The sequence below is a fragment of the Neolamprologus brichardi genome, chromosome 5, assembly GCF_056152115.1.
Source record: "Neolamprologus brichardi isolate AB-2024 chromosome 5, ASM5615211v1, whole genome shotgun sequence".
NCBI classification, from domain to species: domain Eukaryota; kingdom Metazoa; phylum Chordata; class Actinopteri; order Cichliformes; family Cichlidae; genus Neolamprologus; species Neolamprologus brichardi.
Genome location: NC_142108.1, coordinates 17,755,971 through 17,768,556, shown reverse-complemented (window position 1 = coordinate 17,768,556; position 12,586 = coordinate 17,755,971).

Genomic DNA, 12,586 nt, shown 5'->3' with positions numbered 1-12,586 from the left:
GTAAAAAGTTTGATGAGAAAACTGAGATGGTTTTAAACGGCATTTCGATTTAGCGTGCCTTCCTTTGACGTGCGCCCTGTCTTTTTGATGCAGCCAGTCACCAAAATTAACTTTTTTGCTGGTAGATAAAAAATCAGGTGAATTTCCCAACAGTTGACTGCTCTTTAGAGTGATAAATACAGCAATGCTCTAGTGTAGTTTTCCTGTACTCTCTATTGTAATGGATGATGAATATAAATGTATGCTGCTCCATCTTCAGGCTATTGGATCTCTTACTCTCTCACGCAAACTCTATTTTGCTCTCCTTCTTCTGATAATATTTGGAGTCTGTGCACTGGAAGGATTCTTTTTTAATGTTGCCTCATGTTAAACCCGTATAGGGGAGGCTTAATACACGTTTTTCATATGTGAATATATATGTGAAGTCTCTGATTGATTTTTTTTTTTAATATAATTGGCATGAAAGTTCATTCACTACGTCTGTTTTCATTCGAATTCAGAAATCGTTCTTCCAACAAGTATTTCAGCCAAACGTATCAGAGAAATTAAAAATGGTCTATACTGTAGAAGAGCACATTAACATATTATAACATATCAGACAATATTTTTCCCCAAACCCTAAAATTAGACCAGTTTCTTATCAGATTACCAAATGCTTCAGGGACCTCTTCTCCTTGATATTAATTTTATTTCACACTTCATTCAGACAGAGGGACAGAGGGATATAAATAGAGGGCGAGAAAAGAGAGCGAAATAGGATGACAGAGAGAAAGAGAGAGCGAAAGAAAGATATATTGAGGGGGAGAAAAGGTAGAGGAAAATAGGAGCGATGGATAATAGAAGAGAGACTGCTGGGGTAGAAGTCAGAAGCACTGGGCAGAAAACAGTTTATACAGTAGGTCCTTATGAACCTGAGCAAAGCAGAGACACTTTTTATGTTTGAGTTTGCATCATCCATCCAGCCGATCAACACATACCCTTGGTGAACACCTTAAAGAGATTTAGTAAAATTTGGCACAAAATATAAGAATGACCTTCCTGTGTGATGGTGATCAAAAGTCACCCTGACCTCACGTTCATCTCATTTCCGTGATCGCACTTGCATCTCTTAAATGGCTGGAGGAGATTTCATTACATTTGGAGCAAATATTTAGTTCAGTTCATTTCAATTCAAATTTATTCATATAGTTTCAAATCACAACAGTCACCTCAAGGCAATTTATATTGCAGGGTAAACCCCCTGTGCTATAAGATGGAAAACCCCAACAATTAGGTGATAGTGGGAAGAAAAGACTCCTTTTTAACAACCTTTTGCAGAAACAGGCTCATGAAGGTGCAGCCATGTGTCCAGACTGGTTGGGCAATGAGGGGAAAGAGCAATTTAAAAATAGAGGAAAGCACAGGAAGACAGGGCAAAACACAAACTATGGGAGGATGAAGACAAGTGTTGTATAAGCCCATGGGGAGTGGGAGAAAAATGTTCAGTTCATCATTGGAAGAGCTTCAGCAGCCTGAACCAAGTGTGGTATGACTAAGAGATGCTTCAAGGTCACCTGATCGAGCCCTAACTGTAAACTTATCAAAATGGAAAGTTGCAAGTCTAATCTTAAAATTACAGAAGGTGCCTGCCACATGAATCCTAACTGCAACTTAAGATTAATAATGATTTACTCCTTTGCAATTTGCCCATTAACCATCAAGGTTACTAGAATCTAAGCACATTATTGGCAATAACTTGGGAAATTAAATATGTCTCACACATGTATTATAGGAAAACACAACGACATTTATTATCCAAAAGGACAAAAGTCAAATGTGGGAATTATGGTTACTCAACCCATCTTGACTGGGTTGAGTAAGGCCTATAGTCATTAGGTTAGTCATTATTAAGAATTCTGATTTTGGAGGTTTCCTGTGGGTATTAACACTTACATACAAATCAAAAATGGACATTCAAAATAAACATTAAGCACCATTTTATGTGAGAACATGGTCAAAACACTTAGTGGTACTATATCACATTTTATGGTTTATTATGTTTTTCCTGTAACATTTTGTCTGTCCTCCCTGTGATGTTCCCTCTCTCTCTGTGGTATGAACTTAATACTCAACGTCTCATTAAAATCTATCTATAGCAACAGATAAGCGTAAGAATAAGAATTGGCCATAAGAGTTCCAACAGAAGCCTTAACAATCTAATTTTATGGCTTCTGGTACAGCAGGGACTAGAGGTCACAACCATGATAGGGAGTCTCATTTTAGTATAGCCAGCAGTGTTTTTGGACAGACATCTTTATGACATATCTCTCGCTCCATCTTTCTCATCATCTGTCTAGCTCTCTAGTTCTCTTCTTCTTCTTTTTCTTTTTCTTCTTCTTCTTCTTCTTCTTCTTCTTCTCCTCTTTAACCATCATCATCACCTGGTCAAATACAGAGTCAATCCTTTTGATGATAGCTGTGTCCTCTACAAAGGCCCCAGAGCTTAAATGATTCTAAGAGACAAGAAATGACAAACCCAAAGAAATGACAAACCCAACACGTTTTCTTTGTGTGTGTGTGTGTGTGTGTGTGTGTGAGTGTGTGTGTGTGTGTGTGTGTGTGTGTGTGTGTGTGTTGAAAAAGGAGAGCAACAGCTCTTGGTCTCAAGCATACCACGCACTGCCGCGGTTAAACAAATATAGTGCAGATGCAAATAATGAAACTGCGCATTTGCTGTCTGTTGGTGTTTAATATAACAAGCTGTGGATGTGTTTTTCTATTATAGCTGTCAAGGTGCAGTTAGATAAAACACAAAATAACCTTGAGAGGTGGCTATTAGTCAGTGGCTCATACAATTTCAAAAAGATAAGAATTCACCTCGGGGCTGAGCTTTACACTGCTCTAATCCTGCTGATGCTGGCCTCCATAGATCTAAGCTTCTGGTTATCTGACCACAAGGTTCAAAATAGGAACTTTCTGGTTCTCAGGTGAAGAAACTGGTCAAGTTGCACTACTTCACAGAAGAAGTAGAAAATCACAGAAGAAAATCACAACTTCACTGTCATGAAGATGATGTACAAATTAATTTTATGGTGCTATAATAATAATATTATTATGATAAATGACGGATATAGATAACTGATTGTGCTGGTATTGTTTTTACATGTGATTTACTGCTTGCTTGGTATGTTTAAACATTTCACTTGGTGGTATAGACTAACATAACCAAGTAGAAACCATTAAAATTTGGGGGTGAAGACTTTATGCATTACACTTGAGCTTCTTTGTGTTCCTCGTGGGGGTTGGAGGGAGGAGCTTCACAATAAAAAAGCAATTCAGGAGTAAGGAGTTGACTGAAGAGGATTCACCATATTTAAAATGTTATTGGGAAATGTTACAGTTGTAAAGAAAGGTATGCATGTACGCATATATATATATATATATATATATTAGGGGTGCAACGATACACAAAATTCACGGTTCGGTTCGGTTCGATACTTTGGTGTCACGGTTCGATATTTTTTCGATACACAAAAAAATGTTCATGCCTTTTTATTAATTTGTCATTTATTAAATTTTCACGGCACATTCTGCACCACCTCTCTGTGCGTTCATCATTTGTTTGAAGCCAGCTCACCTCCTGCAACCACTTTTCCGAGAATACGCGCTTCTTTTGTGGTTCGGACTCCTGACATTTCTTTGGAGGTGGAGGAACACCAAAGTAATTGCTTAAAGGAGCTTCTTCGGCATCTTTAAGAGTTCTAAACAAATGTCTGTCCTCCTCCTGAAAATCTTATGTATGCAAACAGGCGTTGCAACTTCTTATCTTGTGCGCGTTTTTTTATTTTGACAGCGAATGCGCACCACTAATGTGTAGACCTGGTTATTTAGCTCGTCATATTGCAGCCACAGAAATTCTTTTTGTCCATGAAACCATAAAGCTGCACTTTCTCTTTGCCTTATAGTCTGATTTGTCATAACTTTTCCGTTTTGTGGTAAGCTTTTCTTTGGCTGTCACGTCTTCACCCTGACCTGTCTTATTTGGCTCAGCAGAACTAAAATATATATCCTGCTGCTTTTACACACGCACTCGATAACACTCAGCGATTCTCTGCGATCAACCTCTCAAAAGTTTAAGCTGCGGGAGATTTCACTTGTCATGTTTGCATAGTAAGCTAACGATTGATAAGACGATGTCAGAGGAATTGGTGCGCAAATTATCATCACTCACCAATCAGTGCTGTCGCTCTCTATACACAGTTCGCGCGATTGCAAAGTGAAAGCAAAAAACAAGCGCAAATTCAAACGCGATTTCAATATGTCACATATTGACAGTGGCTCACCGATGCCAATGACATAATTACCCAGCTACATTTCCGAAAGAATGCAAAAGCATTGACATATATTTTTCCTTCGTACGATAGCCCGACGAGCAGAGCAGGGCAGCCCGACTGGAAAAATCGCTAGCCCCAGGACGTCGGGCTAGCGATTTTGCGAGCCCTGTATCTGATTGAGGAATCACTCATCTTTGGAAAAGAGAGTTTATTACAGAGAAATGTCTCTTTCCAAAATAAAAGCTTTACTATACGCTTCTTCTGGGCTATATTCTCAGCAGCATATTAAACATATCAGGTCCCCATAAGGAGAATCATGTGCTAACGGCTGTCTAAATGACTCGGGTAAAGTTTGTATGCGTGCTTGTTGTTTTTGTCTGCTTCCACTTGGGATGCTATCGGGTAAATATGCAGTCATATTCGTTGTGTTCCCACTAGTGCTGTCAGCCTTAATCTGAAATGAGGTTAACGCCACAACACGGCAAATCTCCGTTAACGAGCTACCGCGGATTGCCCCGTGTGTGGGGCTGGACAGCGTCAACACATTAACGAGCTAACTGCGCTAACACACTAGTTCCCACTCATGTAATTGAGCATTGCGTGGCACATCTGACATACTGTTTTACTTTAGTCCATGACACGCTTACCTTCAGGGTCATACGTCACATGAAGACCAAAATAGTTCCAGACGCCAGATCTGAATGAGGGTGGGGGAGGTTCAATTTGCCATGTTGCAACAAGCTTAACTTCTGTCTAGCTAGCTTGCCCTGCGCTCAGTGAATCTGTGTTCGACTACTCCGCTTAGGCTGCACTGTCGAGCGCAGAGCCACTGAACGCTCAACACAGACAGCACCGTCAGAAGGAAAGTTGATAAAATAAATTAAAAATGCTGTATTGTTCGATACATATGCGTACCGAACCGAAAGCACTGTATCGAACGGTTCAATATCGATACGAGTATCGTTGCACCCCTAATATATATATATATATATATATATATATATATATATATATAAAGTATTATTTTATCTCAATGCAATTCAGAATAGCAAAGTAAATAAATTCAAACAGTCTCTTAGTGTGCCCATTATTACTGATATTATTCAAATATTATTCAGGATTAAATCACAAGCTTGATGTTTTTCAACCATCTAAGAGGTTTCAGAGCTCTTAAGAAGATAAGAAACAGAAGATAAGAGGCCATCGGCTGGATCGTACTTCTATCAGGCTCGTGATATAAATGTTATATGCCTGCCTTAAATTCAGTCCACGTCCTTCATCTGCAAACTTGCCTTTTAAAATGTATATTATTGTGATATGTTGCAGCTGTAAATCTTTTTAGACTCATTAAAGAGCAATGTTTGTGCAGAACGCAGTTCAGCTTTATTCGACTGCATTTTCTGAAAATGGCTTTTGTAACATTCATTTGTTCAGATAGGTAGGAAACAATAAACATAAAAATAATAAAACAAATATGCAGCAGTCAACACAAACATCATAAAAGACCCAACTATATCTTTATCTGTTTTTAATTAGTATAAATGCATGATCTGTGTAATAATTGTTGTTTAAATATTAACTAATGGTGTAATAATAATTATGTGCTATGCTTGATTTCTAATTGTTACCATAGGCACCTTGATGTAAAAATAACAAATGATCATAGAATACAAAACTTCTGATTTTAATCCTTTTCTTGTTAAGACATTATTGCATACAGAGAATCAGTGCAGGGAAAGCCTAGGACTCACTCACCTTAGCTTATAATAGAAGTTAGTCAGAATAGTGAATGTGGTGCATGGATTGTGTAAATATGCATGTTGTGTGCACCAAGTAAAACTTTGCATATACATTTGATACACATACAGGTGTGACACTGTGAATGTATAAGTGCAATTGTGTTTACGTACATCAACACAGATGTACCTTTTTTATTTTTGGGAACGTAATAGCTTTCTTTTGTCACCATTGATCACATGTGACACCCACATAGATGCCATTTAAACACTGACAGGTGGTAAAACAAGCAAGACAGAATTGATTGTTTTGATCTGTGACAAAAAAAAGTCTCACGAGGGAAATGAAGGAGCAGCAGAACTAGACAGTTCTCTACAGTGGTGTAAGAATTATATACATTCTTTACTTAAGACAGTTATTAGTATCAAAGTATGTCACACAGTCAGTGTTGGGGAGTAACGGAATACATGTACCGCCGTTACGTATTTAAAATACAAAATATGAGTAACTGTATTCTGTTACAGTTACCGTTTAAAAAGGTGGTATTTAGAATACAGTTACTTTGTTGAAATAAATGGATTACACGGCGGTACTTCCCTGTTTCATATTGTCGCGGTTCAGGATTGTTTGGGTTTGTTTGACAGCTACATTCTGTTGTTCCAGGTGGCAGCGTTACGGTTGCCATGGTTACAGGGTGACGCTCTCTCTCTCTGCGTGTTTCCTGGGTGAGAGAGCGCCTGTTGTTGTTGAGCTAAGCTAATAGACAGAATGCTACCGGTATAGCTCTAAAGAATGTAGCATCATAGGCAGTGTAGTCCGTGCTGCAGGGAGAATGGACTGCCATACACGTTATGTGTCTGTGAGCGAGGGAGGGAGAAAAAGGAAAAGTATACAAGCTGTCATCGAGCAAAAACGGGAGCTGGAAGCATGCAAATATAATAATAACCACTGCAGCCAAGAAGAGTGCCTGACGAGCCCAGTTGTAAGTAAGCTATTAAGACTCGACTGTACACCGTGTTCGTGTTTTCCTCCAAAAACAATAAGTTCTGTTGGAGCCAGTGTTGCCAACTCCTCAGTAAGGAAAATCGCTATTGGTTGTCCTAAAAGTCGCTAGAAGTCGCTAAATGACGTCATCACCTAATTTGCATAATTGGTCATGCTAATGTAATTGTAACCTACACTGCTTGAGAGAGAAATAACATCGTGGACGAGACATAAAGTGAGCAAAAAACGTCCTAAATGCATTTAGAATTTATTTAGAACTACAAATTAAATTTCTTTTAGCAATTGTTGTTTTTTGTAATGTCTTTCACGTCTATTTTTAGCGACTTTTTTTCTAAAAAAAGTCGCTAGGGGGTCTGAAAACTCGCTAAATATAGCGACAAAGTCGCTAAATTGGCAACACTGGTTGGAGCAGCCTTTCAACGCCTCTCTCTGTCTCTCGCAAGCAAAGTTGACCCAGACAACAAAGTAAAGCTAGTTTTCGGCTACGAGCCTGACACAGAACCCACTGTATTAGCCAGCGGTCCCTTTACTACGGTTCGGAGCCGCGGACCTTCAGTAACAGTAATAAATCACAGCAATAGTTCATTCACGTAGTTGTAAACAGCATGATAATATATTAAGTAATCCAAAGTATTCAGAATACATTACTCTCATTGAGTAACGTAACGGAATACGTTACAGAATACATTTTGGGGCATGTATTCTGTATTCTGTAATGGAATACATTTTAAAAGTAACCTTCCCAACACTGCACACAGTGAATCATTACTAGAATGATTGTAACATATGAATATATATATATATATATATACAGTCCTGATCAAATGTTTAAGACCACTTGAAAAATGGCAAAAAATCATATTTTGCATGGTTGGATCTTAACAAGGTTCCAAGTAGATCTTCAACATGCAACAAGAAGAAATCGGAGTGAGACAAAACATTTTTTGAGCATGCAATTGATCAAAAGTTTAGGACCACATGCCTTTAAAAGGCCAAATATGTGCAAAAATGTGGATTCATTAACATTTTCTGTCAGGTAGTCACACTGTTGTGACGTTCTGATGGCAAAGGCAAAAAAAGTTCCCTTTTTGAACGTGGTCAGGTTGTTGAACTACATAAGCAGGGTCTCTCGTACTGAGGAGAGATGCTGTAAGGCAGCCATTTGGAATTTCTTAAATGATCTCCAGGGTTGTTGAAAGAAAAATGTCAAGTGGAAGACCCCAAAAAATTTCACCAGCACTGCACCAGAGGATGGCTGTCCATCCAGACATTGGACCATCCTCAAGCCAAATTAAGGCCGTTACTGGTGCCGACTGCAGCCCCATAACCATCAGATGGCATCTGAGACTGAATGGCTTCAAAAACAAAACAAAATTTTATTCTCGGATGAGAAAAAACGTAACCTTGATGGTCCGGATGGTTTCCAACGTTACTGGCATGACATGTTTTTTTTGGAGGTACGGTCCTAAACTTTTGATCAGCTATAAAACACCTGTTTCAGTTTAAGGGCTGTTTTCAATAAATTGGATTTTTTAAAAAATGTTTTGTCTCACTCCCATTATTTAATCATATATATTACATTTATTTAATAATTTCCCTGTGAATGTGATGTTACATTCTTGTTACATCATTTGCATATTGTTTCATGTGTTATATATATTGCTAGTTATATTTTTTCATCCATTATGTGTATGCTACTTAAATGCTGCAGATACACCTACATTTTATTATTTTTACACTTAATTTTGGGCACGTAATTTAACCACTGACTAAGTAACAAATGCCAATTAAAGTATTATTAATTTTGGTTCATGATTACTCAGAAACTACTCTCGGACATGTGGCCCTTTACTCTGTTTCACTCACTTTCATTAGGAAGTCATCATTATCTAATATTTCAATATAACGCAGAGCTGCTGCCCCCACCTAACTAGTGAGACAACCAGACAACCACATTATACTTGAAGTGAAATTGGAAACAGTGTCAAAGGATGGTCCCTGAATGATGAGTTACCATCACTTTATACATGTATGTGTAACCTGTGTACTGGGGAATATGCATGTGTGGATTATATGTTTGGTGTGTGAAATGGTGTAGCTGTGTACAAACAGCGCTTATTTCTCATTGTTTTCTCTGTATGTATGTGTGGATTTTACCAATGACACCTGCACTGCAAAAAAAGAATTTTCCAAGGTCAGAGACAAATAAACAGAAATTACACAGCTGCCAAAAGCTATTACTGCATAAACCAGTGTTTACCCAATGGGCATACACCACTCATTGAGTCTACTAAGCAGACACAAATGATTTAGTTCACATTCGCATGTGCATTTGCACTTATGCCACATAATACTGCTTTTATATAGTATTTTTTTAGTGGCTTACAAAGTAAAACATAAAAAACAAAAACAACATATAGCAAGGAGATCCCCCTCACATGAAACTAATTTGTAGATGGACTATGAAAAGCTTTCAGTGGCAAATAAAATTTAATTTACTGTATGTAGATGTCAAGCAGGCGTGAAAAAACAACACTTTGCCCCAAGCTTTAGACCAGTCTCTGATCCTTCCTTTTATTCACACATCACAGAGTTTGACCTTTTACAGCAGCCACTTGCTCATTTCACGGTTGTTCATCCTTGTTAGCTGCACACAGGTAGGATTACAGCTCAGCTTTTGTAAAAGTCATTCATATCAGACTGTAAAATAATGATTGTGACAAAACAGCTGATTAGAGATTATTGCTGGGTGTTTTCCACATTTTAGCTAATAGCATGAAAATCTGTCTAAAATAAATAAATAATAGCAAAAAATGGGGTACTGCCAATCCTTGTTAATGGATCACCCCCTTGGATAATAAACACTATTGCATCAAAGATGATAATGCTGAGAATTTTAGGCTACACTCTGTTTGCTGCTTACTGAAGAGGAAAGGGATGGTGGGGCCGAGAAAGAAAGATGCTTGGAGCATCTTCAGACATCTTCTCCTTTGACCCATGACAACTCAAAGAAGGTACCAAGGCAGATCTCATTGACATCCTTACCCATGTAATTTATTTCTCCACGTCTCTCTCTTTCTCAGTCCCCTCATCCTCTTAACTACACAGTACACACTTAACTCCTGACACAAATAATGGTATACGGAATAAATGTTGGCATATGGGTCAAACTCCCCATCCGGTGCAATAGCCTTTCCCTGACTCTGAGTAGAAATTAATAGATCACCCAGAGAAGGAATAAATGCACTACAGTAGAAATCAATGCACAATTTAACTGAAATTCATTTCATTATTTCAGAGCATTTCAAAGTTCACATGCAGGTTTAGTGTATTTCTGTGTATTTGAACATGTAGTAGTGTTTATGGTTTTCTGGCACAGAAATTGACATAGTTCTAATTCTTTAGTGACCTGGTCCAAATGTATAGTGATATATTGACTGACTGACTATTTGAATGATTTGATCATCACCCATGAAATCGATGACATCGACTGTCTAGCAAGTGATGGAAACCTGACACACAATGAGATAAACCAAACAAATACATATAAAGAAATGCTTTCTTTGATTTATTAACAACTTATTATCGGGTGTTCGTGGCTCAAGAGTTTGCAGTTCGTCTTGTAATCGGAAGGTTGCCGGTTCGAGCCCGGCTCGGTCGTTGTGTCCTTGGGCAAGACACTTCACCTACCACCTACTGGTGATGGCCAGAGGGGCCGATGGCGCGATATGGCAGCCTCGCTTCTGTCAGTCTGCCCCAGGGCAGCTGTGGCTACAACTGTAGCTGCCTCCACCAGTGTGTGAATGTGAGAGTGAATGAATAGTGGAATTGTAAAGCGCTTTGAGGGTCTCGAAAAGCACTATATAAATGCAATCCATTATTCTTTTCAGTATGTTGTTTGTTTTAATACAGAATAAAAGACACAAGTCAGTGTTTATTAGCTTATTTACAGAATACATTCTTCAGAAATGGTCAGCTCCTTTGCTTTGTGTGTGAAACCCACAACAATGGAAACAGATATTGTCATCAGTTGGTATATGGAGCAGTGTATGGCTCTTTAATACAGAGGAAGATGAACAATGTAACCTTTTCTGACCTCAGAGTTTTCTGTCCAGCCTCTCTATCCTCACCCCTCACCAAGTACAGAAACCATATTTACCGTGTCACATTTTTTCATTACGCAGTAGATTACTCTCTTTCGTGAATCCTCCCATCTCTATTTCCCTACGTGATCCATCTCTCCATCTCTCGCTTTTTGACTTTTTCAGCATGCTCATCCCTCTGCTGGTTACCCACTTTCCATCTAGCACACTCAGGCTCGCTTGCTTTGTGTATGTGAAACCCCAAGAAGTCATGATTCTAACTCTCAGGTGCATGCAGAAAATGTCTCACATGCATACACACATTTAAAATACAGATGTGTTGTTGAGCTACAAAGTATTTTATCTGCTTTTTTGGGAGAGAGAAGGTGCAAGAATGAAATATGCCTGTTATTACATGATGCCATATAAGGCATGGTGAGGATAAAGCGCAACATTGGCTATAATGGCAAAGAGATGCACACATGCATGTATTTCTGAGAAGAGAATATATTGCGCATGTTTAGAAGCACGCACACAAAGTCAATCATAACATGTAGTCGGCTGCAGAAGCATTAGCACAAAAACACACATTTTCACTTTCATTTTCATGGGGCACAACCTTCTTCAGTCATGGTATTTTGGAATTTGCTGCCCCCTGCTGAAAGTAAAGGAAGGACTCCAGCCTCATGTCACAACAGGATGGACTCAAGAGTGAACAAAAACAGATTAAATTTAGTATAAAATGTAAGGCGACTGCATGACCTGTGGGTGACCTAAGGTTGCAAAAAGAAAAGGGGGTGTTTTATAAACTGTCATATGTCTTAGGCTATTATTTAATGATGTTTTCTAGGAAAAAAAAATCTCTTCCTTCCAGGTGGCTGAGCTATCAACCACTGCACGTGGGCTTTAATTACTGACTTATGGTATCTGGTTTTGGGCTCTTTTTGGCCTTTTGCCTGCCCTATTATTACTTTTTATCCATTATTTGCCTGTCCGTATGCTTCTGCCTCTCTCCATTTTTCCCTGCCTTTGTCATCATCCACATCACAGTCATTTGGATGCTTCTGCGTCTTGCCTCGAGGTGCTTATCAGCAGAGAAAGATATTTACATCAAAGCCACGAACAAAATGCAGAGAAACACTGAAAACATTCATTCAGAATGTTGTCAGACTTGGTGCAAATGGCACTGTATGATAGACTTATGTGACATTCAGTAGTTTCAATACTGCAAATAAGCATGACATATTTTAGTAAATGTACATAAAAGGATCATTGTTTCCCAACAGACAATGATCAGGTCTTATAAATAATATGACTACTAGGAGAGCAATGAATGAAAGGATAATTGGTTACTTGTGTGTGTGTTTACACAAAATGCTCTTGCCCACTTATTTTCCCATTCTGCTCACTATCAAAAGATCTGGATAAAAATGTAGGTTGCTGTGATCT